This window comes from Cervus canadensis, chromosome 10 (assembly GCF_019320065.1).
Source record: "Cervus canadensis isolate Bull #8, Minnesota chromosome 10, ASM1932006v1, whole genome shotgun sequence".
NCBI classification, from domain to species: domain Eukaryota; kingdom Metazoa; phylum Chordata; class Mammalia; order Artiodactyla; family Cervidae; genus Cervus; species Cervus canadensis.
In genome coordinates, this window is record NC_057395.1 from 32155485 (window position 1) to 32179904 (window position 24420).

Sequence of the window (24420 nt, forward strand, 5' to 3'; positions counted from 1 at the left end):
CTACCTGGAATCCCTTAGGTCCAGGAAGCACAGCTTTCTAGGCATGGCCTAGCTGGAAACTTGAAGGACTCCGGGTTCCTGGTTTTTAACTGAGTAACATATGTCTATGCAGCCACAGAAAATAACACCTCAACACAGCTTTATCCACACTTGGCAGATGTCAGCACCAGGGGACCATCTGAGTAAAAACTCAACCCAATTATGACACACTTCAGGTCTTAATAAAAAGCAAATATCTTTTCTTTCACTCCTGTTGCCAATCGACATATTTCCCACATGGTTCTAACCACATGGTTCTAACTGAACTTCCTCAGTAATGGTTAATGAATTTCAAAAGACATTTATAATAGAGCATCTTACTAGTATGTGTTCTCTTTGGTATGCATTTTGCTTTTCCCTCCTTGACTCTATAATGAATGCATTACAAATGAACTTTTAACTTCTATTAAGTGAAGCCAAAGTATAAAGGTAATCAATATTCAGTTGATTTTACATATGATTACAGACTTTTCAAGGAAGGAAACTATATATATATTTCAGTTCAGTTCCGTTCAGTCACTCAGTCGTGTCCAACTCTTTGCGACCCCATGAATTGCAGCACACCAGGCCTCCCTGTCCATCACCAACTCCCGCAGTTTATTCAAACTCATATCCATCGAGTCAGTGATGCCATCCAGCCATCTCATCCTCTGTTGTCCCCTTCTCCTCCCGCCCCCAATCCCTCCCAGCATCAGGGTCTTTTCTAATGAGTCAACTCTTCGCAAGAGGTGGCCACAGTATTGGAGTGTCAGCTTCAGCATCAGTCCTTCCAATGAACACCCAGGACTGATCTCCTTTAGGATGGACTGGTTGGATCTCCTTGCAGTCCAAGGGACTCTCAAGAGTCTTCTCCAACACCACAGTTCAAAAGCGTCAATTCTTTGGCGCTCAGCTTTCTTCATAGTCCAACTCTCACATCCGCACATGACTACTGGAAAAACCATAGCCTTGACCAGACGGACCTTTGTTGGCAAAGTAATGTCACTGCTTTTTAATATGCTATCTAGGTTGGTCATAACTTTCCTTCCAAGGAGTAAGCGTCTTTTAATTTCATGGCTGCAGTCACCATCTGCAGTGATTTTGGAGCCCAAAAAATAAAGTCTGACACTGCTTCCACTTTTGCCCATCTATTTTCCATGAAGTGATGGGACCAGATGCCATGATCTTAGTTTTCTGAATGTTGAGCTTTAAGTCAACTTTTTCACTCTCCTCTTTCACTTTCATCAAGAGGCTCTTTAGTTCCTCTTCACTTTCTGCCATAAGGGTGGTATCATCTGCATATCTGAGGTTATTGATATTTCTCCCAGCAATCTTGATTCCAGCTTGTGCTTCTTCCAGCCCAGCATTTCTCATGATGTACTCTGCATATAAGTTAAATAAGCAGGGTGACAATATACAGCCTTGATGTACTCCTTTTCCTACTTGGAACCAGTTTGTTGGTCCATGTCCAGTTCTAACTGTATATATTTAGGTCTTAACCAAATATTGACACTTGAATATGTCAGAAGAAAATTGTGAATTTCCTTCTTTAAAATATTATGCTTTAGACGTTTCTGAACTTTTAAAAATTAAAAAGCAAGTTCTGAAAATCCTCATCTAAAAATGCACACAACTGGAGCATCTTACAGATTAGAGCATAACGTTGAAAACATAAACATTTCTGGGACTTCCCTGGTGGTCCAGGGGTTAAGAATCCTCACTGTAATGTAGGAGATGCAGGTTTGATCTCTGGTCAGGGAACTAAGATCCCACATATGCCATGGAGAAAACCAAGCCTGCGTGCCTCAACTACTGAACCTGCGTGTCTGAACACTGAACACCTAGAGAATCTGTGCACCTCAACTAAACATCCCGCATGTCACCATGAAGACCCAATGCAACCAAATAAATGTTACAAAAAAAATATAAACATTTCTACTTGTGTCTAGGCAAGAAAGATCATCCCTGGAGAAGGGAATGGCTAATCACTCCAGTATTCTTGCCTGGAGAATTCCATGGACAGAGGAAGCCTGGTGGGCTAATAGTCCATGGGGTTGCAAAGTCGGACACAACTGAGTGACTTTCACTGTCAGACCATTTTTCTAGATTCCACATATGTGTATTAGTATAGGATACTTGTTCTGCTCTTTCTGATGCCTTGATCTGCAGGCAGTGACCTTTCTGACCTTCCCTGCCCCAGTCTTTCCAATGATCCAACATATACTTCTCAGTCTGCAAGAAATTCCTTCCTGGCTATAATATTCTGTGCTTAGTCGCTCAGTCACTTCCAACTCTTTGTGACCCTGTGGACTCAGAATTCTCCAGGCAAGTATACTAGAGAGGGTTGCCGTGTCCTCTTCCAAGGGATCTTCCCAACCCAGGGATTGAACCCAGGTCTCCTGCATTGTGGGCAGATTCTTTACCATTTTAACTACCAGGGAAGCCCAAAGTGGTTTCTATTTGCTGACCACACTCCTGTGACATGAAGCAATGCATTTTGGATAGGACCACACATCCCTCTGGAGCAGAAGGATGACGCAGGTTACCCAAAGCGCACTGTCAACTCCAGAGAACCCTTGGAAGGGCCAGTGGGAGGCGGTGGAGCCATTGGTTACCAAAGCAATTCTCTCCTTGGTATATCCCAAACTAAGCCAAAAGCTAGAGGAAACTTTTATAGTGACTGCATGTGATTTACAGCTTCTTAAGTGCCAGGAGGGGTGAATTTGCATTTAGAATCAAACCCCATTCCTACCAGAGATGCTCAGAGGGCTCAAACAACCTTGTGCACACCAGGACCCAGAGACCCCCCAGAGACTGAGACAGAATTGTCTTTGAGCACCTCCTGTGGAGGTCCGGGTCGGCAGTGGTCTGCCGCAGGGACAGGGACCCTGGGTGTGGATATGGCATAAGTCCTCTTGGAGGAGGTCGCCATACCCCACCATAGAGTTGCCAGAACTTACACAGGATGGAAAATTGATTCTTGGAGGGCACAACAGAACCTTGTGCACCAGGACCCAGGAGAAAGGAACAGTGAACCCACAGGAGACTTGCCTGTGGGTGTCCAGAAGTCTCCAGAAAAGGCCTGGGTTGGTGGTGGCCTGCTGCAGGGTTGGGGGCAGACTGTAGCAGTACATGTATGGAATCTTTTGAGGGTGGACATCACTATCATTACCTTCACTATAGTTTAGCCCCAGGTAAATAGCAGGGATGGAACACACTCCACCCATCAACAGAAAATTGGATTAAAGATTTACTGAGCATGGCCCCACCCATTAGAACAAGACCCAGTATCCCCCTCAGTCAGTCTATCCCATCAGGAAGCTTTCATAAGCCTCTTATCCTTCTCCATCAGAGGGCAGACAGAATGAAAACCACAATCACAGAAAAGTAACCAATCTAATCACATAGACCACAGTCTTGTCTAATTCATAGAAACTAAGAGCCATGCCGTGTGGGGCCACCCAAGACGGATGGGTCATGGCAGAGAGTTCTGACAAAATGTGGTCCACTAGAGAAGGGAATGGCAAACCACTTCAGTATTCTTGCCTTGAGAATCCCATGAACAACATGAAGGCAAAAGGATAGGACACTGAAAGGTCAGTAGGTGCCCAATATGCTACTGGAGAGCAGTGGAGAAATAACTCCAGAAAGAAGAGATGGAGCCAAAGCAAAAACGACACCCAATTGTGGATGTGACTGGTGATAGAATCAAGGTCTGATGTTATAAAGTGCAATATTACATAGGAACCTGGAATATTAGGTCTATGAATCAGGGTAAATTGGAAGTGATCAAACAGGAGATGGCAAGAGTCAATGTCGACATTTTAGGAATCAACGAACTAAAATGGACTGGAATGGGTGAATTTAACTCAGATGACCATTACCTCTACTACTGTGGGCAAGAATCCCATTAGAAGAAATGGAGGAGCCATCATAGTCAACAAAAGAGTCCGAAATGCAGTACTTGGATGCAGTCTCAAAAATGACAGAATAATCTCTGTTCGTTTCCAAGGCAAACCATTCAATATCACGGTAATCCAAGTCTATGCCCCGACCAGCAATGCTGAAAAAGCTGAAGTTGAAGACTTACAAGACCTTCTAGAACTAACACCCCCAAAATATGTCCTTTTCATTACAGGGGACAGGAATGCAAAAGCAGGAAGTCAAGAAACACCTGGAATAACAGACAAATTTAGCCTTGGAGTACAGAATTAAGCAGGGTAAAGACTAAAAAAGTTCTGCCAAGAGAATGCACTGGTCATAGCAAACACCCTCTTCCACCAACACAAGAGAAGACTCTACACATGGACATCACCAGATGGTCAACACCGAAATCAGACTGATTATATTCTTTGCAGCCAAAGATGGAGAAGCTCTCCACAGTCAGCAAAAACAAGACCGGGAGCTGACTGTGGCTCAGATCATGAACTTCTTATTGCCAAATTCAGACTTAAATTGAAGAAAGCAGGGAAAATCATTAGACCATTCAGGTATGACCTAAATCAAACCCCTAACGATTATACAGTGGAAGTGAGAAATAGATTTAAGGGACTAGATCTGATAGACAGAGAGCCTGATGAACAGTGGTTTGTGACATTGTACAGGAGACAGGGAGCAAGACCATCCCCCAGAAAAAGAAATGCAAAAAGCAAAATGGCTGTCTGAGGAGGCCTTACAAACAGCTGTGAAAAGAAGAGAAGCCAAAAACAAAGGAGAAAAGGGAAGATATATCCATTTGAGTGCAGAGTTCCAAAGAATAGCAAGGAGAGATAAGAAAGCCTTCCTCTGTGATCAATGCAAAGAAATAGAGGAAAACAACAGAATGGGAAAGACTAGCGATCTCTTCAAGAAAATTAGAGATACCAACGGAACATTTCATGCAAAGATAGGCTCAATAAAGGACAGAAATGGTATGGACCTAACAGAAGCAGAAGATATTAAGAAGAGGTGGCAAGAATACATGGAAGAACTGTATAAAAAAGATCTTCACAACTCAGATATTCATGATGGTGTGATCACTCACCTAGAGACAGACATCCTGGAATGCAAAGTCAAGTGGGCCTTAGGAAGCATGACTATGAACAAAGTTAGTGGAGGTGATGGAATTCCAGTTGAGCTATTTCAAATCCTAAAAGATGATGCTGTGAAAGTGCTGCAGTCAATATGCCAGCAAATTTGGAAAACTCAGCAGTGGTCACAGGACTGGAAAAGGTCAGATTTCATTCCAATCCCAAAGAAAGGCAATGCCAAAGAGTGCTCAAACTACCACACAGTTGCACTCATCTCACAAGCTAGCAAAGTAATGCTCAAAATTCTCAAAGCCAGGCTTCAGCAATACGTGAACCATGAACTTCCAGATGTTCAAGCTGGTTTTAGAAAAGGCAGAGGAACCAGAGATCAAATTGCCAACATCCACCTGATCATTGAAAAAGCAAGAGAGTTCCAGAAAAACATCTATTTCTGCTGTATTGACTATGCCAAAGCCTTTGACTGTTGTGGATCACTATAAACTGTGAAAAATTCTGAAAGAGATGGGAATACCAGACCACCTGATCTGCCTCCTGAGAAATCTGTGTGCAGGTCTGGAAACAATAGTCAGAACTGGACATGGAACAACAGACTGGTTCCAAATAGGAAAAGGAGTATGCCAAGGCTGTATATTGTCACCATGCTTATTTAACTTATATACAGAGTACATCACAAGAAACACTGGGCTGGAAGAAGCACAAGCTGGAATCAAGATTGCTGGGAGAAATATCAATAACCTCAGATATGCAAATGATACCACCCTTATGGCAGAAAGTGAAGAACTAAAGAGCCTCTTGATGAAAGTGAAAGAGGAGAGTGAAAAAGTTGACTTAAAGCTCAACATTCAGAAAACAAAGATCATGGCATCCGGTCCCATCACTTCATGGAAAATAGATGGAAAAACAGTGGAAACAGTGTCAGACTTTATTGTTTTTGGCCTCCAAAATCACTGCAGATAGTGACTGCAGCTATGAAATAAGAAGTTACACCTTGGAAGAAAAGTTATGACCAACCTAGACAGCATATTAAAAAGTAGAGACATTACTTTGCCAACAAAGGTCTGTCTGGTCAAGGCTGTGGTTTTTCCAGTAGTCATATATGGATGTGAGAGTTGGACTATAAAGAAAGCTGAGCGCCAGAGAATTGATGCTTTTGAACTGTGGTGTTGGAGAAGACTCTTGAGAGTCCCTTGGACTGCAAGGAGACCCAACCAGTCCATCCTAAAGGAGATCAGTCCTGGGTGTTCATTGGAAGGACTGATGTTGAAGGTAAAACTCCAATACTTTGGCCACCTGATGCAAAGAGCTGACTCATTTGAAAAGACCCTGATGCTGGGAAAGATTGAGGGCGAGATGAGAAGGGGATGACAGAGGATGAGATGGCTGGTTGGCATCACCGACTCAATAAACATGAGTTTGAGTAAACTCTGGGAGTTGGTGACGGACAGGGAGGCCTTGCGTGCTACAGTCCATGGGGTCGCAAAGCATCAGGCACGACTGAGCAACTGAAATGTACTGACATGACGGGAGATTATTAACAAAGTGAGTAAATGAAAATTCAGATGATTTTTTTTCAAAGGAAGAATCAATAGATTTCATATGTAAAAGAGTCCCCAAATCAATAAGAGAAAAAGACTAAATTTCAATAGAAAATAGGTCTTAGGCATTGTAGGGAAGAAGAAATCAGATACCTCACAAATTCATGGAGAGATCCTAAATCTCAAATTAAAACCATCACAAAAAGAAATTCCTGTTATCTACAAAATAAGACTACTGTTCAACTATTAAAACATATATGGGGAGTTTGGAATTGACATGAACACACTGCTATATTTAAAGCAGATAACCAACAAGGACCTACTCCATAGCACAGGAAACTGCTCAATATTCTGTAAAAGAATTTGAAAAAGGATACAGGAATATGTACAACTGAATCATTGTTGAATAATTAACAACACTGATAACTAAAACTAACACAACATTGTAAAATTAACTCTACTTCAGTCTAAAATTTAAAGTATATGTATATATATGACAGATTTAGATGCATTAATATCAAATATTGTCTATAAAATATATTTTCTTGTTTAGCTTTTCTGAGCCTTTAAAAAAAAAGTACAGGAAGATACAAGGTCTTCATGAAACAAACACTTGTATTCCCACCGGGAAGAATTGAAAAACTAAAGTTTTTTCACATTCACGGACATCACAATACCCTCTGACATCTATCTCCAGTTCTACTCCCCTCCCCCTCCTTCTCCAGAGGTAGCCACCATCATGAATGTGATGTGTATACTCCCAAACACTTAAAAAATAATGTGCAAGTAAAACACACAACAGAGGTCTGCAGATATCTTCGATAAAGGAGTGAGGATCAACAACTTCAGGCTTTGTACTCTCTATGGTCTGTCAGAACTACTCACCTCTGCCTTTGAAGCAAAAGCAGCCACAGACAATATTTTTTAAATTTTATTTATTTTTAATTGAAGGATAATTGCTTTACAGTATTGCACTGGTTTCTATCAAACATCAACATGAATCAGCCATAGGTTTACCCATGTCCCCTCCCACTTGAACATCCCTCCCACCTCCTTCCCCATCCCACCCATATAGGTGACGATATGTTTTTGTGTTTTTTTTTCCTCCATGTATTTTTTACTCTAATGAATTAAGAAGAAAAAAAAGTCACATCATGGTATATGACAAATAATTAGCAAATTATATTCAACAATGCAATTTTACTGCTCAATAATATATAGACATAGTAAAACATATGTGCACAAAACATGGCAATATTGCAAAACATATTGATCATGCAAGGCTTAAGTGAAGCACAGTAGAATCTGTGAATTGAGAGAGAAAAATGAGAATGGGTATTGCATGTGATAGTGAAAATGTTGAATTGAATGTTTTATTACATTGAAATATAATGAAAACAAAGCAAATGAAAGACAATTCTGTAATAAAATGATGATGATGCAGTATGGAATGAGAATGTAAAATAGAAGTAGCTAATTCCTCTCCCTAGAGTTTTTTTTTTTTTTTTATTAGTTGGAGGCTAATTACTTCACAACATTTCAGTGGGTTTTGTCATACATTGATATGAATCAGCCATAGAGTTACACGTATTCCCCATCCCGATCCCCCCTCCCACCTCCCTCTCCACCCGATTCCTCTGGGTCTTCCCAGTGCACCAGGCCCGAGCACTTGTCTCATGCATCCCACCTGGGCTGGTGATCTGTTTCACCATAGATAGTATACATGCTGTTCTTTTGAAACATCCCACCCTCACCTTCTCCCACAGAGTTCATAAGTCTGTTCTGTATTTCTGTGACTCTTTTTCTGTTTTGCATATAGGGTTATCGTTACCATCTTTCTAAATTCCATATATATGTGTTAGTATGCTGTAATGTTCTTTATCTTTCTGGCTTACTTCACTCTGTATAATGGGCTCCAAATTTCATCCATCTCATTAGGACTGATTCAAATGAATTCTTTTTAACGGCTGAGTAATATTCCATGGTGTATATGTACCACAGCTTCCTTATGCATTCATCTGCTGATGGGCATCTAGGTTGCTTCCATGTCCTGGCTATTATAAACAGTGCTTCGATGAACATTGGGGTGCACGTGTCTCTTTCAGATCTGGTTTCCTCAGTGTGTATGCCCAGAAGTGGGATTGCTGGGTCATATGGCAGTTCTATTTCCAGAAACTGACGATATGTTTTTTTAAAAAATGAGCTTGGCTGTGTTCCAGTAAAACTTGACTTAGGGACAAAGAAAGGTGAATTCCATGTAATTTTCATGTGTCATTTACATATTACTCTTTAAAAAAATTTCCCCCCAATCATTACAAAATGTAGAAACTATCCTTCACTTACAGATAGACACAACCAGGTGGTGGATCAGATTTTGTTGTAGTGGTCAACAATTTACTATTGACAAATATTCTTTGTGTGTTCTTTTTAACAGAAAAAGGTGGTATTATACTATCTGTATAGAAGAGTGTGTAGCTGTGTTTAACATTCAATTTTATGTTTTGGGGAGATAATCCATGTTTTGATGATTAGATAGATAACAGATCCAACTCATTCTTTTAAATTCCTATGTAGTATTGTATTCCATTGAATAGCCTTCTGCATTTTATTTATCCATTCCATTTACATATGAACATGAGGTTTTTCAGTTTTTCTACTATAACAAACATGTGCCCTGTGAGTCCTTACACCCATCTTCTGCATATGGAGAAGAGTTTCTCTCACACCAGACTAGAAATAATGTTGCCAGGTCATAGACAATTATCATATCTGTTTATCAGCTGTGGCAACTGACCTCCAAAGTAGCCCAATTTCCACGCCCACTAGCAAGGCATGAAAGAGGGACTGTCAACTCTAGCCACTGCAGGACTTTAAAGTTTTTGTCAATCTGGAGGACTATGAAATGGTCTTTCATTTTTTCTGTTTTCACTTGCATTTCCCTGATTATCAGTAGAGTTGATCATCTTTTTATGCTTATGGACCATACACTTTTTTCTTCTGCGAATTGCTAGTTCATATCCTTTCCTCATTTCCTGGTTTAATTTTAGTCTCATTGATTGGAAGAATTCAACATATATTCTGAGTACTGATTTTTTTCCCCACATATATGTTGCCAGTATCTTCTCAATCTTTTCTAGTGTTTCACCTTTGTTTATGTGGAAAGTTGTCCACCCAGAATTTGTTTTTATATAGGATGTGGTATGGGTGTCTTATTTTCAATTTGAAAGGCCTATTGTCACAGCACAACTAACTGAAAAATCCATCTTTTTTCCCCCTGAATTGTTGTCATAGCACCTCTGCAATGGTACCTCTTGACATGGCTGGAGGGGTCCAGCATGACCTGGCCCCCCACCTGCCTCTCCAACCTCATCTCCTCCCATTTTCTTAGCTCATTAAGCTTTAGAGACACCACTTTTCCTAAACATGCCCAGGCTTTTCAGTCTCCTTATTCCATATGACTGTCTCCTCACTGCCACTGCCTGAAATATTCTTCCCACTGTTTTCTGCAAGGCTGCTTCCCCCCCGTCACTCAGGTTTTAGCTCAAATGCCACTTGCTTGGAGACTCCCTCCCTAAGCAGCTAGTTCATCCTACTCTAAGTCATTCTCTCCTGTTACCCTTTAGACTTTTCTTCATAGCACTTACCATTCATTGAGATGGTTTTATTTATTAGTTTGCCTGTTTACTGGCTATCCATTCCCTTCCAGATATACAAGAATCCCATGAACAGAGACGTCTTCTGCTTCACCTCTGTACTCTCCACTTCTGAAACAGTGCCTAACACGTAGTGGGACCTCCGTGCTTATTGAATGAATTACCAAACTCTCATCTATTCATTCAGAAGCTTGTATAGTATATTGTTCAGTATAATCCTTTAAATTCAAAATGTTCTGTGTGTGGGTGTGTAAATGTATAGACATGGAACTGTTCCTGATGGTTTTCTTGAAGGCAGGGAGTGTACATATTTTATTGACTTTTTATATTTCAATTGTGTATATTTCTGTACTATTTGAGTTGTTACAGTGAACATTGTTACATCTTTTATCTAAAACAAGAAAACCTAAAGATAAAAACCTAGAGATTTAGGGACTTCCCCGGTGGTCAAGCTTCCAATGCGGGGGTGGGGGGGCCGGGTGCAGGTTTGATCCCTGGTCTAGGAACTAAGATCCTGCATGCCGTGGCATGTGGCAAAAAAAGAGAAGAAAAAACAATCAGATCTGTAGGCTAATCTGAGTGATGGGTGGTGGCAATAAAGTAGATTTGGTTTGTCTGACATTTCTGGGCTTTGAAGCTCTCTCTCTAAACTGATAGCTTTGGTTTCTGGGCAATCAAGGTACAACCCAGTGGGTGGCAAACCTACTAATGTTTGGCTCTTTTTTCATGGGAATATTAATTTCTGAGCAGGAGTGAAGGAGTGTAGATATGGTGCAGACATGAGCCACAAGCAGATTTTTCTAATCTTCTCCTTGAATAGAACGGGGGGAATTACACAAAGTGAGGATAGATCACAACTGGAGACAGAACTGAAGCCAACACAGGTGCAACCAAACCCTGTGGCAGGTGGGGAGGTTTTGAAAACTGTTATAAAGCCCTCAGCCTTGTCCCAGAAAAACAGTAAGTTTCCCTGTAACTTCCAGTCATCACCTTCAGTATTTCACACTAGGGATTTTCTTCAAGCTGTTGCAGGAGCTGTCCAGGCATTTTTAATCAGGAAAAGGGGAAAGGAAGTCTTTAACTGTTTGTTTGTATTCTTTCCATTGATCAGCATATGCTATAAATGTTTCATTTAAATTGTACCATCTATCGGAGAACAAGGAATAGATCTATGTAAAATTCAAAACAAAATATTGGTAGCCACAGAACTCCGTGTCTTAAAAAAACAAATCCGAGAAAAGAATCTGGGTCAATTTTTACGTCTGGGAAAATGAAACTTCCAAATGAATGCTTCCTTATATCCCAAAACCACAATTAAAAACCATGAAAGAATACCTCTGCAGCCTTTATAGTCTTGATCATCTTATTGTGAATTTTCAAGTCTTTAAGGAAATACCACACTAATTCATTTTATCATTTAATATTAAAAAATGTGTTATTCTTTTCCTACCAGTTGTATTGAGATATAATTGACATGCAGCACTGTGTAGGGCTTCATTGTATTAGGGCTTGCCTGGTAGCTCAGATGGTAAAAGAATCTGCCTGCAGTGCAGGAGACGAGGTTCAATCCCTGGGTTGGGAAGATCCCTTGAAGAAGGAAATGTCTACCCACTCCAGTATTCTTGCCTGGAGAATCCCATCGACAGAGGAGCCTGGTGGGCTACAGTCCATGGGGTTGCAAAGAGTTAGACACAACTGAGCGACTCATACACACACACTGTCTAAGGTGCATGGCATAATGGTTTGGCTTACATGCAACATGGCATGATCACCACAATCCATTATTTCATATAGACATACATACACAAATTATCTTCCTGATGAGAGCTCTTGGGATTGACTCTCTTAACAACTTTCATCCATGCCATATAAAAGTGTTATAGTCAACATGGTACACATTACATCCCTAGTACTTACTTATTTCATAACTGGAAATCTGTACCTTTTGACCCACTTCTCCCATTCATCCTGCCCCCCATCCCCCACCTCTAGTAACAAGAAGTTTGATCTCTTTTTCTGTGAGAATTTTTTCTTAAGATTCCACAAATAAGAGAGATCATATAGTATTTGTCTTTCTCTTATTTCATTTCATTTAGCATAATGCCCTCAAGGTTCATCCATGTTGACACAAATGGCAGGGGATCTCTCCTTTGTAATGGCTGAGTAATATACCGTGTGTGTGTGTGTGTGTGTGTATATGTATATGTGTATATGTATGTATGTATGTATGAGTAATATTCCATTGTGTGTATGTATATACACATGTACGTGTGTATATGTATGTATGTATATACATATATATGTATATGTGTGTGTGTATATATATATATATGGCTTCCCTGGTGGCTCAGGGGTAAAGAATCTGCCTGCTGATGCAGAAGATGTGGGTTCAAACCCTGAGTCAGGAAGATACCCTGGAGAAGGAAATGGCAACCCACTCTAGTATTCTTGCCTGGAAAATCCCATGGACAAAAGAGCCTGGCAGGCTACAGTCCATAGGGTTGCAAAATAGTTAGCTGTGACTTAGCAACTATACAAGAACAACAACAATCTGTGTGTGTGCGTGTTACACATTCATCCGCTGATGGACAGAAATATGTTATTCCAATGAAACCTTCTATATAACTGAGTTTTATTATTTGTATCATATATATATATATATATATATATACATATACACACAAGTGTATGCATGTACACACATATGCAAACACACATATTTTCCTGCCTTTACCTCTTAGATCAGATCTAAATATCCCACCCTCCACAATGTAGATCCCAGACCCTGCACCTGACCTTCAGATAGGCCGCCATTCAGAGAGCTTCTTCCCTGTCCCTACTGAGTCTCACTCCCAGACTTTGTTCATGAAGCTGCTCTTGCAAAATTCTATTCCTCCTTATTTGCCAAATAATCCAAATTGCTTCCTTAAAAACCTGCTTTAAAATGTAGGGCCATGCATGACAAATAGTCACTCACACAGGGGTAAGAAAGTAGAGAATATGTGGGACAAAATGTAGTAAAGAAATGCTTGTGACTTAAAAAAAAAATGGAATGGAATACAATACAATAAAATGTAGGGCCAAAAACTCTTTTCAAATCGAAATTCTTTGAGATTACTGTTTTTTAAAAATTCAAACAATACAAAGTAAGGAAACTTGCATAAAGAAATATATAAAGTACTAACTGAAAGGTCATTGGCATTCCTCCTCCATGGACACACTTGCTGCTGTTTTCTAAACCTACTCAGCCATTTAGAATTTAAGAGACTTCTAGCTCATTCCTCTAGTCGAATACATTTCTGGAAATCATAAAGCTTTTGTTTTAAATTATTTTTTCATATCACTATTTAAATATTTGGTTCCTTACATAACCAAGTAACGAATAAAGTTCAATAAGTTGAAAGAATGCTTTTAGAATTCTAATAATAACACTAATAAATATGGGTTTGGGATGGCAATAGTAAATGTATTACAATCTTGCTGTTACAGTTTACCTGATCAAGATGAGAATATAAATTTTTTGCTACAATTATTTCCACATCTATATTGTCTTCCAGAGAATAAAGATCACATTTCCAACTTCCTGTTTTTAATAACCAATAGGGCCTAGCCAGTATTCTTCAGACATTTGTTTCTACATCATCATATAAAATCATTTGAAATGTTTTTCACATGTAATTTGACTCCGGCCATGTGTAAGGTTTGTTCTGAAAATATATTCGGACTTCTGTTGGTATGACAAAAGCAATTAAAGATATCAAGAAACGAAAGAATCACCTCCTTCCCCAAATAAATTCAGATTTTAAATAGGACTACCAGGCAGTCCCTGGTTGCTCAATTCATTCAGCCATTTGCTATTACTATTTAACTTTTCTCCTTATCCCAGCCTTCTCTGTCTACCTGCTCACTCTCAGTTGATAATTTTGCTTCTTACATCACTGAAAACATAGAAGAAATGAAAAAGGATCGCTTTCTTCTTTCTATTACCAAACCCACCAACCTACTCCCACTCTGCCTTCTCTGCTCACTGAGGATGGACCACTTTTATGCTCCGCCAAAGCCAGCACCTCCATCCATGTAAAGTCCCACTCATCCCTTTACACTTACTTAGGAATCTGTTTTGCACATCCCTCTCCTCCTGTAATCAGCATCATCGTTTCCCACTGGATGGGAGAGCTCCTATGAGATCACAAACACACTATCATGTCTCCTTGATGATTACATTTCTGGAGTCCCATTTAGGGCAGAACTCCTTGAGAAAAAAATGACTCTGTAGACTGGCTGTCTCCTGCTGGTCTTTTCTCATCCTTTCCCGACACACACCACCGCACCTGCTTTTGTCAGCTGTCACTTTCCATTATCAAATCAGATGTTCAGAGTTCACTCCAACTGACATGAATTTCTTTTCTTTTTCTTTTTTTTTTTTGGCTGTGCTGGGTCTTCATTGCTGCGTAGGCTTTTCTCTAGCTGCGGTGAGCAGGGGCTCCTCTCGAGCTGCAGCGCACAGCCTTCTTGTTGTGGCGGCTTCTCTTGTTGCAGCTCCTGGGCTCCAGAGCACAGACTCAGTAGTTGTGGCACACAGGCTTAGCTGCTCTGAGTCATGGGGGATCTAGTTCCTGGACCAGGGATCGAACTCATGTCTCCTGAATTGGCAGGTGGATTCTTAACCACTGGTCCACAGGGAAGTCTTCAGATGAATTTCTTCACTGGCTTCTTGACTTCTTTTGCCTAACCAGCAGCTTCTTGTTAGCATTACTTATACATCCTCCTCAACATTGATTGTTCTTTAAATGTCAGGGACTCTAAGACTTCCCTGGTAGTCCAGGGAAGTGGGGTCCAGTCTCCCCAGGAGCCACAGCTAATGAGCCCACATGCTGCAAGTGCTGAAATCTACATGCTTAAAGGTTATGCTCTGCAACAAAAGAAATCACTGCAATGAGAAGCCTGCACACCACAAGGAAGAGTAGCCGCTACTTGCCCCAACTAGAGAAAGCCTGTGCATAGCAATGAAGACCCAGTGCAACCAAAAACAATAAATAAATTTAGAAAAAATATGAAGATAAAAAAATGACCTTTCCTGTCTTCTCCCTTTCTCTCTTCTCTTTGCTTCACTTTGTTTCTCCTCACTTCTCTTCATTCACATTAACTCCATCAGTCATGGCCTTAAATATCACCTATGACTTCCACATTTAAATGTCCAAGCCTCTTGCCTGAACTTTTTTATTTATCCAGCCTCCTATGTGATATCATTCTGACACCTAATAAACATCTCCAGTTTCTCCTATCTAGACTCAACTGGATACTTTCTCTGAGATTTGCTCCTTCCTCTGTTTCCTGTCTCAGTCCCATTCCTCCAGTTACTCAGATCAAATTTTTTCTTTCTTCTGTACCCTTTATCTGATCCATAAAGAAAATTCTACCAACTGCACTTTCAAACAAATCCAAAATCTAACCATTTTTCAACCCTAACTGCTATCACTCAACCCAAACCACACTTTTCTATCACCACATGATGGGAATGTCTCCTACCTTATCCCCTTGCATCTGCTGTGGTTGCCTACACTCTACTAAACCAATCCTTTGTAAAATATAATCAAATTCTGTTACTTGCCTCCTCAAAACCACCATTGACTGCCCATCACTCTTAGAATAAAACCCAAAGTCCTACTGACTTTTAAGGTGCTAGATAGTCTTGTTTCATCTTCTATCTTTCTTTTCCTGACTGACTTCTGTTTAACCCAGTGGGTCTTCTCCATTTCCCAAGAACACTCTTCTCTCCAGACTTAACACCGACTCTCCTACAATTTAGAACTACCCCTCCTTCTGCTACATGGTTCCTTCCTGTACTTAATTTAGGCCTCTGTTCAAATATCACCTTTTCAGTGAAACTTTCTCTGACCACCTTTAGTAAACAAAATAATAGCCCTCAAGATGTCTATATGTTTTTGCTTTCTTTTTTTTTTTTTAATTTGGCTGCTCTGAGTCCTAGCTGTGACATGCAGGATCTTTTAGCTGAAGCATGTGAACTCTTAGTTACAACATATGGGCTCCAACTCTCCTGAGGGATAGAACCCAGGGTCCTTGAATTGGGAGTGCAGAGTCTCAGTCACTGGACCACCAGGGAAATTCAGATGTCTGCATCTTAATACGCCAAACCTGAGACTATGTTAGGCTGCATGACAAAAGACAAATAAGTTTGTGGATGGAATTAAGGTTGCTAACCAATTGACTTAAAATAGGGAGAAGATCCTGGATTATCTGCAGGGTCCAAAGTAATAACAAAGATATTTTAAGGTGAAAGAAGGAGGTAGAAAAGAAGAACCAGAGGAAGAGCAGTGTAAGAAGGACTCAATCTGACATGCTGGCTTTGAAAATGGAAGAGGGCCATGAACCAAGATATGTGAGCAGCTTCTGGAAGCTGAAGAAAGCAAGGAAACAGATCCTCCCCCAGAGCTTCCAGAAGCAGCACAGCTCTGCCAGCACCTTGATTTTAGTCCAGTGAGACCTAATATTATAGACTTGGCCTCCAGAACTGTGTGATAATCAACTTGTGTTGTTCAAAGCCACAAAGTACATGGTAAGTTGTTACAGCAGCAACAGGAAAATAATACCCAAGTGAATCAGAAAAAAGCGCCTGTGTGTACACACACACACACACACACACACACACACCACTCTCTGTTCCCTTTGGCCTTACCATACTTTTTGTCAACTTGTCACTGGCTGTTCATTGTAAATTCCATAAGGGTAAGTTCATGGCCATACAAGCAGGGTCAAGGACCATAACTGCTTGTAGAGAGTTCTTAACATTTCTCTTGTTGCTGAAATTTGGTTTTACTGCTAAATCTAAGTTTACTGGCTTCCCTGGTGGTTCAGCCTGCCAATGCAGGAGACTCAGATTTGATCCCTAAGTTGGGAAGGTTCCCTGCAGAAGACTCCAATATTGTTGCCTGGGAAGTCCCATGGACAGTGGAGCCTGACAGGCTACAGTCCATGTAGTCAGTCACAAAACAGCTGGACACGACTTAGCAACTAAAACGACAACAAATCTAAGCTTTAATTTCAACTCTACTGTTTGTTAAGAGAACATAGTTGACCCTTGGGCAACTCTGGGGATTGGTTCTGGGACCCACCATGGATACCAAAGCCTCAGATGTTCTCCTTTCCAGATGCCCAGATGCCCTTACGGAGGCAGATAGTCTGCTTGCCATAATGAGGTTCTGCATCTGCAGACTCAACCATCTGAGGATCCTGTAATAATGTGTGTTAGATGCTCAGTCATGTTTGACTCTTTGCGACCCCATGGATTGTAGCTCACCAGGCTCCTCTGTCCAGGGAATTCTCCAGGCCAAAATACTGGAGTGAGTAGCCATTTCCTTTTCCAGGGGATCTTTCTGACTCAGGGATCAAACACAGGTCTCCCACATTGCAGGTAGATTCTTTACCTTCTGAACCACCAGGGAAGCCCCGTAATAATGTGGTATTTACTTTAAAAGAAGTCCTCCTCAGTGGATTTGTTGTTCAGTCACTAAGTCATGTCCTAAGTGGATTGGCATAGGCCAAATCCCTGTTGTTCAAGGGTCAACTGCATTTTGTAAGTAAAAATGAATTAAAGTAAGCCAAAGGGTGCTTTGAGGGAAAAAAACATTCAGATTTAATATGTCACCCAAAGAGCCTGACTTAAAGGATGAAGGGTATTCAGTCTCCCTAGTCAGTATCTGTGCCAGAGACTGGATGCCAGTTGGAACAAGTTGAGGAGTTACTGTCAGTGTGCATTTCACCCATTATCTTTGCATCTATTGATAGGAACACCTTTGTTTCTTTGCCACGTGTCTTGTCTGCTCCTTACCACAAACTTAAGGATTAGAACCATAGCCCCAAAGAACTATTTTATTTCAGAGCCTCCAAAAAATATGTCCTACAGAGTATGTCCATTAGAAATAAAAGAATACTAGGATTTCCCTGGTGGTTCAGTGCTTAAGACTCTATGCTTCCACTGCAGGGGGCATGGGTTTGATCCCTGGTTGGGGAAGTTCTGCAGGCTGCAAGGTGCAGCCAACAAAAAAAGAGAAAAAAAAAAATCAACTTTAGGGAGTTCTCTGGCAGTCCAGTGGTGAGGACTTTGTGCTCACTTTCGGGTCCTAGGTTCAATCCCTGGTCAGGGAACTAAGATACTGCCAACAGCATGCCAAAAAAAAAAAAAGGTAGAAGAAAACTGTTTTAATAACATTTGCAAAGATTAAATACTAGAGCATTTCTAGTATTCTTTTAAAAACTGTGTATAAACAACTTTGACAAGTGTGCATAAACACACCAATCTAACACAAAGATAATCAAATATTCAAATAATTAGATATTCAAATAAGATGGCATGGCCAACTTCCTAGGAGTAGTCTGGCCACCAAACATGAGGAGAAGCAGTAAATGTCAATTCCATGTGAGAGCTTTAATAGACGAGGTGCAATTTGCCATAAGTCTTCCCAGTTAGAGTGACCTTGAAAGCATGTGTCAATCAGGAATCTCCATCAGCCCAGGTCTTTGGTTCACTTGTACAAGCAGAGGCTCTTCTCCAGCTCATATAAACCAGACAGCGTGAACAAGCAATAAATCTTGGCTGGTTTACACCAAGAGATCCGGGGTTATTTGATACTAGAGTAATCCCTGGGCATTCTTTGGCTTAAGAGATATGAGGAGAAATAATGACTGTCAAAAAAATATTCTATCCTACAAATCCAATGGGTTTCTTTAGTTCACAAATTCTCAGTGCCTTTTCTAGGAGAATACATATTGTGAGTCACAAAGAAGATGTGCTGGTTAATTTTATGTGTCAGCCTCACTGGATCATGAAATGTCTGGGTACTTGACTAAACATTATTTCTGGATGTGTCTGTGAGGGTGTTTCTGGAAGACTCGGGAAGACAGTTTGCCCCCTGCTAACAGCTCTCTTTATTCTAAAAGTCTCAGGACTTCTCTGGTGGTCCAGAAGTTAAGAATTCATGTTCCCAATGCACGGAGCCCAGGTTCAATCCCTGGTCAGGGAACTAGACCCCACATACTGCAGCTAAAAGTTTGCATGCCTCAACTAAGACCCCACATGCCATAACTAAGACTGAGTACAGTCAAATAAATAAATAAATAATAATAATAAATAAATAAATGTCTCTAGAAACTGTCAGACCACCAAGCTTATGTTTCTATTGATGTAGAATCTAGAATAGAAACAGGTGATAAATAGTGTCTTCTTATTTTTACACACACAATTGTCATTGAAAACATCCTTGATTGTCAATATTTTGAAACATAAGCAGTTATACATAAATAAGTACATTTATAAACCACTCTACCATGTATACCCAAGACAAGAAACCACTAAGACTGCTTTCAGTCAACACAAAACCTGAGTCGTGGTCTTCCACTGTTAATCTTCATAATACTTCAGTGAACTCAATAATTTCATCTAGAAATCTTTGCATGTTTTGTTTTATTATTATTTTTCCTGATCATAAATGAATACCTGTTCATGGTTTTTAAAAATAAGTAATAAATGCACTAGGGAAAGAAGAAAAGAACAGTTTTAATTGCCCTTCTCCTCTGTGCTCTTCCACAGGCTGTAGACACAATTTTGAAATTTTTTTCACTTAATATTAAAACAAAAGCATTTCCCCATTTTAATCTTGATTCTTGGTGGGCTTCACTTTTAAGTTTCTATAATACCCAATTGTGTGATTTATAGCATCATTTATGGGATATACATCCATATTTAGGATGTTTGAAAATGTTATTTTTCAGTGTTATGCCCTCATCCTTTTTTTTTTTTTTTTTTTAGGATTTTAAGATATTTTTAGGATTTGCAGCAACTTTAGAATTTCTGAAACACATTTTCCATCGGGAATTGTAGGAAGAGAGAAGCCAGAAAAATACCAGAAAATCATTGCTGGAAAAGAAAATGTTCTGCGTGGTTATGAGAGAGGAACCAGGACATAGGCTCAGAGTGAGTAGAGACATGGGTGTATGTAACATGCTTGAAAGGTAAGCTTTGCCATGATGTCCTGTGGAAGCCAAGAGGCAGGGGTGGCCTGTGACAGAGACATGTGGGCAAATCACAGGGAATGATAATAGACTAGAAATGGAGCCATAACTTGGGCAGGTTGGGCGGAGAGTTAGCTCTGACCTCCACCTGGAGTGAGATGATGTGAGTAATGTGAACTGGGTAGGGTTCTCAAAGAAACCAATTCCTGTTGCAGTGGTGTATGTCCTTTTCTCTCATTTCAACCTGTCCTGAAATCAGGGCTGATTGATACAGAGAATTTTGCAATATCACACACAGATCTGTGTCTGTAGGTCAAGCATCAGAGCTTAAGAATAAAATTGATATAATGTGAATAAGTTAATGCCCTGCAGTGCAGTTACATGAATTTTGGTCACTACAATAATGTGTCTGAAGTGAGAGCTCCTTAGTTCAGTGATGATCAATGGGAGATCCCATGCCTGAATTTCAGCAACGACATGAGAATTACCAAATATGATGCTTCATTGCAAAGATTTATTCTGATTCAGCATGTTTCCATTCACATGGGTGTGTTGCCACACACATCCTGATCATAGTATTCTTTAAAGAATGGTAAAGAGGGTCCTACGTGATGAGCTGACATACTGTTTTCCCCTGTTTGGGGGCAGTAAGGTGACTTACTTAGCCTTTCAGGGCTGTGTCCTTATACTCCCAGCTATTATCACATCAGATAGTAGTCTAACAGTTTAAACTCACATGATCATAGCAATGGCCATACAACCAGCTTTAATATCATATCAAATATATAACTCTCTAGCATACTCCATAATGTTTTCTTTCTCTCTTTTTGGTTTTATTTACATGCAGTGAAATTCATTCTTGGAGATGTACAGTTCAATGACTTTTTTCTTTGAACAATCTTGTTTCTTTGTATTCATTTATTTATTTTTGGTTGCGCTGGGTCTTCATTGCTCTATACGGGCTTTCCCTAGTTGTCTCGAGCAAGGACTACTCTTCATTGCGGTGTAAGGGCTTCTCAATGTGGTGGCTTCTCTTATTGCAGCACATAGGCTCTAGAGTGCAGACTGGTAGTTGTGGCGTGCAGGCTTAGCTTCCCTGAGGCATGTGGGATCTCCCCAGACCAGGGATTAACCTATGTCCTCTGCATTAGCAGATGGATTCTTAACCACTGGACCACCAGCAAAGTTCCCAGTTCAACAACTTTTGATACATACCTATAGTTATGGACCACCATCACAATCGGGACATAAGAAGTTCCATTAGCTCCCCAAATTCCTTCAGTCTTCCCCTTTGGAGACCACCCCTCCTTCTCGCTTCCAATGCCTGGCAACCATTTCTATGTGTGCATGCTCAGTCACTCAGTTGTGTCTGACTCTTTTCAACCCTATGGACTGTAGCCTTCCAGGCTTCTCTGTTCATGGGATTCTCCAGGCAAGAATACTGGAGTGGGTCGCCATATCCTCCTCCAGGGAACCCTCCTGACACAGTGATCAAACACATGTCTCCTGCGTCTCCTGCATTGTAGGTGGATGAACCACTGGGGAAGCCCAACTATTTCTGCAAAGACTTATTTTTGTAACCTATGCTTTACTTTTACTAAGACAATTAAAAGGGTAACTGACCACTTTCACCAGTGTTTGTGGACCTAGAAGAGTTTCTCAACTTGCAGACCTTTGGGTTCAAATCTCAGAGATCCAGGAGCTGGCCTTTCTGCAGGGCTGGGGTTAAGCCCTCTTCCTTTTCAACTAGTCTGAGAGTTTCCTGGCTGAGGTCCCTAACAGAGCAACACCAGTGTTTAAAGTATTAAATGCCTATCTGTGCATCACAATTTGCTTATCTACCTCAAATCTTCATATAACTTAACCCAGAATCAAAACTACTTTTAATCTATTTTAGTGCTTCATTATACAGGTACACCTTGCTTGATACACTAATATGTTTTCTGAAGGTGCATTTAAACTGAATTTTGAAAATGAAATATTTTAAAAGGGAGCACTTTTAATAAGATCTATAATTAGTTTTTATCTCTCTTCCTCAAAAATCTGTGTTTGTGTTTCTGGATGGTGTCCTTCAGGGCACTGCTGAGCTCAGCTTGTTAGGAATGTCAGCAACTCTTTCCATTAACACAACTCACAGATACAATACTCTATACACAACAGGTAAAGTTTGAATGCTCACATCTCAACCAGCCGGCTTCAATGTGCCAGTTTGTTTTTGTTGCTTTCAGAACAGTTTCAAGACAATTTCCTACATTTCTCCCAGAATGCCACAGCTGCTGCGCGGATTCTTCCTGCCAAGAGCCTGGAAGCCTCTTCCATCACACACACTTCCAGACTCTTGAAAGAATTTTGCAGATTAAGCAACAGGCGCCTAATGCTCTTTCTACTCAACTAGCCATAGAGCAGATCTGTTTCCCATTTCTGGTTGGAGTTTCAAGGACTTCCTTTTTTCTAATTGCTTCCTCCGGGGCTGTGTACTGTAGGGACCACTGCCTCCTCCCGGCTCATGTCAGGACTTGATAGCCATTGCATTTTGTCACATGAAAGTCTGAGTCAATTGAGAGAAGCTGAGGGATGCTGGTTGCATCTGTCAGCTTGAGATGATAGCCCATCAGAGCCTATTTGAAAGCCATCGTGAATTGCTTCTAGAGTAAGTAAGCCTTCCAGCTTAATTACCCCTGATGACTCAGTAAGAGAAGTACTTGGCAGAGTAAGCTTTCTGCCCTAAAGAGTGTGTGTGTATGCGCATGTATGTATGTGTATGTGTATGTGTGTATGCATGTGTGTATGCGTGTGCATGTATGTGTGTGTGTGTATGTATATATAAGTGTACAAGTTGTAAAACACTAACTCTGGCAATTATTAATTCTCAAAGGTGCAGGTTATCATTGGGCTTTCACCGTTTTTTTCCACTTTCAGTTGAATTCACCAGAGTCCAGATTTCTGCCGTCTGAGTTCTATCGCATTTCTGTTATTTCCTCTGTCATTTACTGGAGGTAGCTATGCCCTCCATTTGCTTTGATACTGAACAAAAACTGATTTCTTTCTGAGGAAGTTAGAAAAGCAAGGCTTATGTGACCAATATGTTTCCCAACCCTCACATGAAGGGCACACCCAATACTATCAAAATACAACCCTGTACCCATCACAGCACCAGATGCTTTAAGCTGCTTCTTATTGTGGGCTCCCTCGACACAAAATAAAACAGACTCCTGCCTGCCCCCTCCAACAAAGGCTTCCGGTCTCCAAGCTACAACACAATTCCCAAAAAAATCTTAGCTTCCTAGAGCTTTGAAATATCCTAACCAAATTGTCCTCCATTTTAAGCTTTAAATATATATATAAGATGCTAAATTAAGATCAGGCAAATTCTGGTAGTCTTTCTCAGATGACTCCCAAATCTCAGTGGTACTCCCACTTCCTCTTGTTTCTTCTTTAAGTGGGTCTCTAATAGGGAGCCTTCCCAGCTGTATTACTAATGCTGTGATGATGATCATTTATTAGCTCATGCATTATCTTTCTCCTCAAAATGTTTCGTTTGAGAATTTAAAACAATCAAATGCTTGCGTTCTATGCTTTTGTTACCATTGTTGCAATTTGCCTTCTTATCACTGCAAAGATGGAGTGTCTGTTTCATTCACCCCTCTTCTAGCTGGGGAGCTGTGATTCAGGGCTTTTTCTATAATCCACACATGGGTTTGGAAAATGTAGGAAGTAGAAAAACAATGAACCTTGGAGTAGATTTAGAAAGGAGAGGCATGAACTTGGCAGATGCGATGTTTTACGTTTAAGACGTGGGGCACAGTTTAGGACCAAAAAGGAAAGAAATCAATTTGGGGGTGGGGGAATTTTATTCTAGTGAAGTAAGGGGGAAAGACAGAAGGGAGATGAGAGAAGGGGATTTTTGGAGCCACTTGATTTTGCACAGAGCAGGAAAATTATCTACTCTTTGCACTTTGCACCTCCCCCACCACCATATGCTTCCCGAAAGTTTCCTTTTTCCATACTTGAAAGGACCACAGATTTTAATAGTATTCATGCATTTGAAGTGTTAGGCAATTCCCAGCTTCCTCTGTTTTTGCATTTATGATGAGAAGTAATTTTTTTTAAAATCCCGGTTACAGGATAAAGTACAAATAAAATCAATGACTATTT

The 24420-nt window shown here is 40.5% G+C and overlaps 1 protein-coding gene across 2 annotated transcripts in view; it reads right to left on the reverse strand.

The window, feature by feature from the left end:
• The window catches only part of ITGA8 (integrin subunit alpha 8), a 184875-nt gene that overhangs the window by 154832 nt on the left and 5623 nt on the right, over positions 1-24420 (reverse strand). The gene's annotated exons all lie outside the window — the stretch shown is intronic.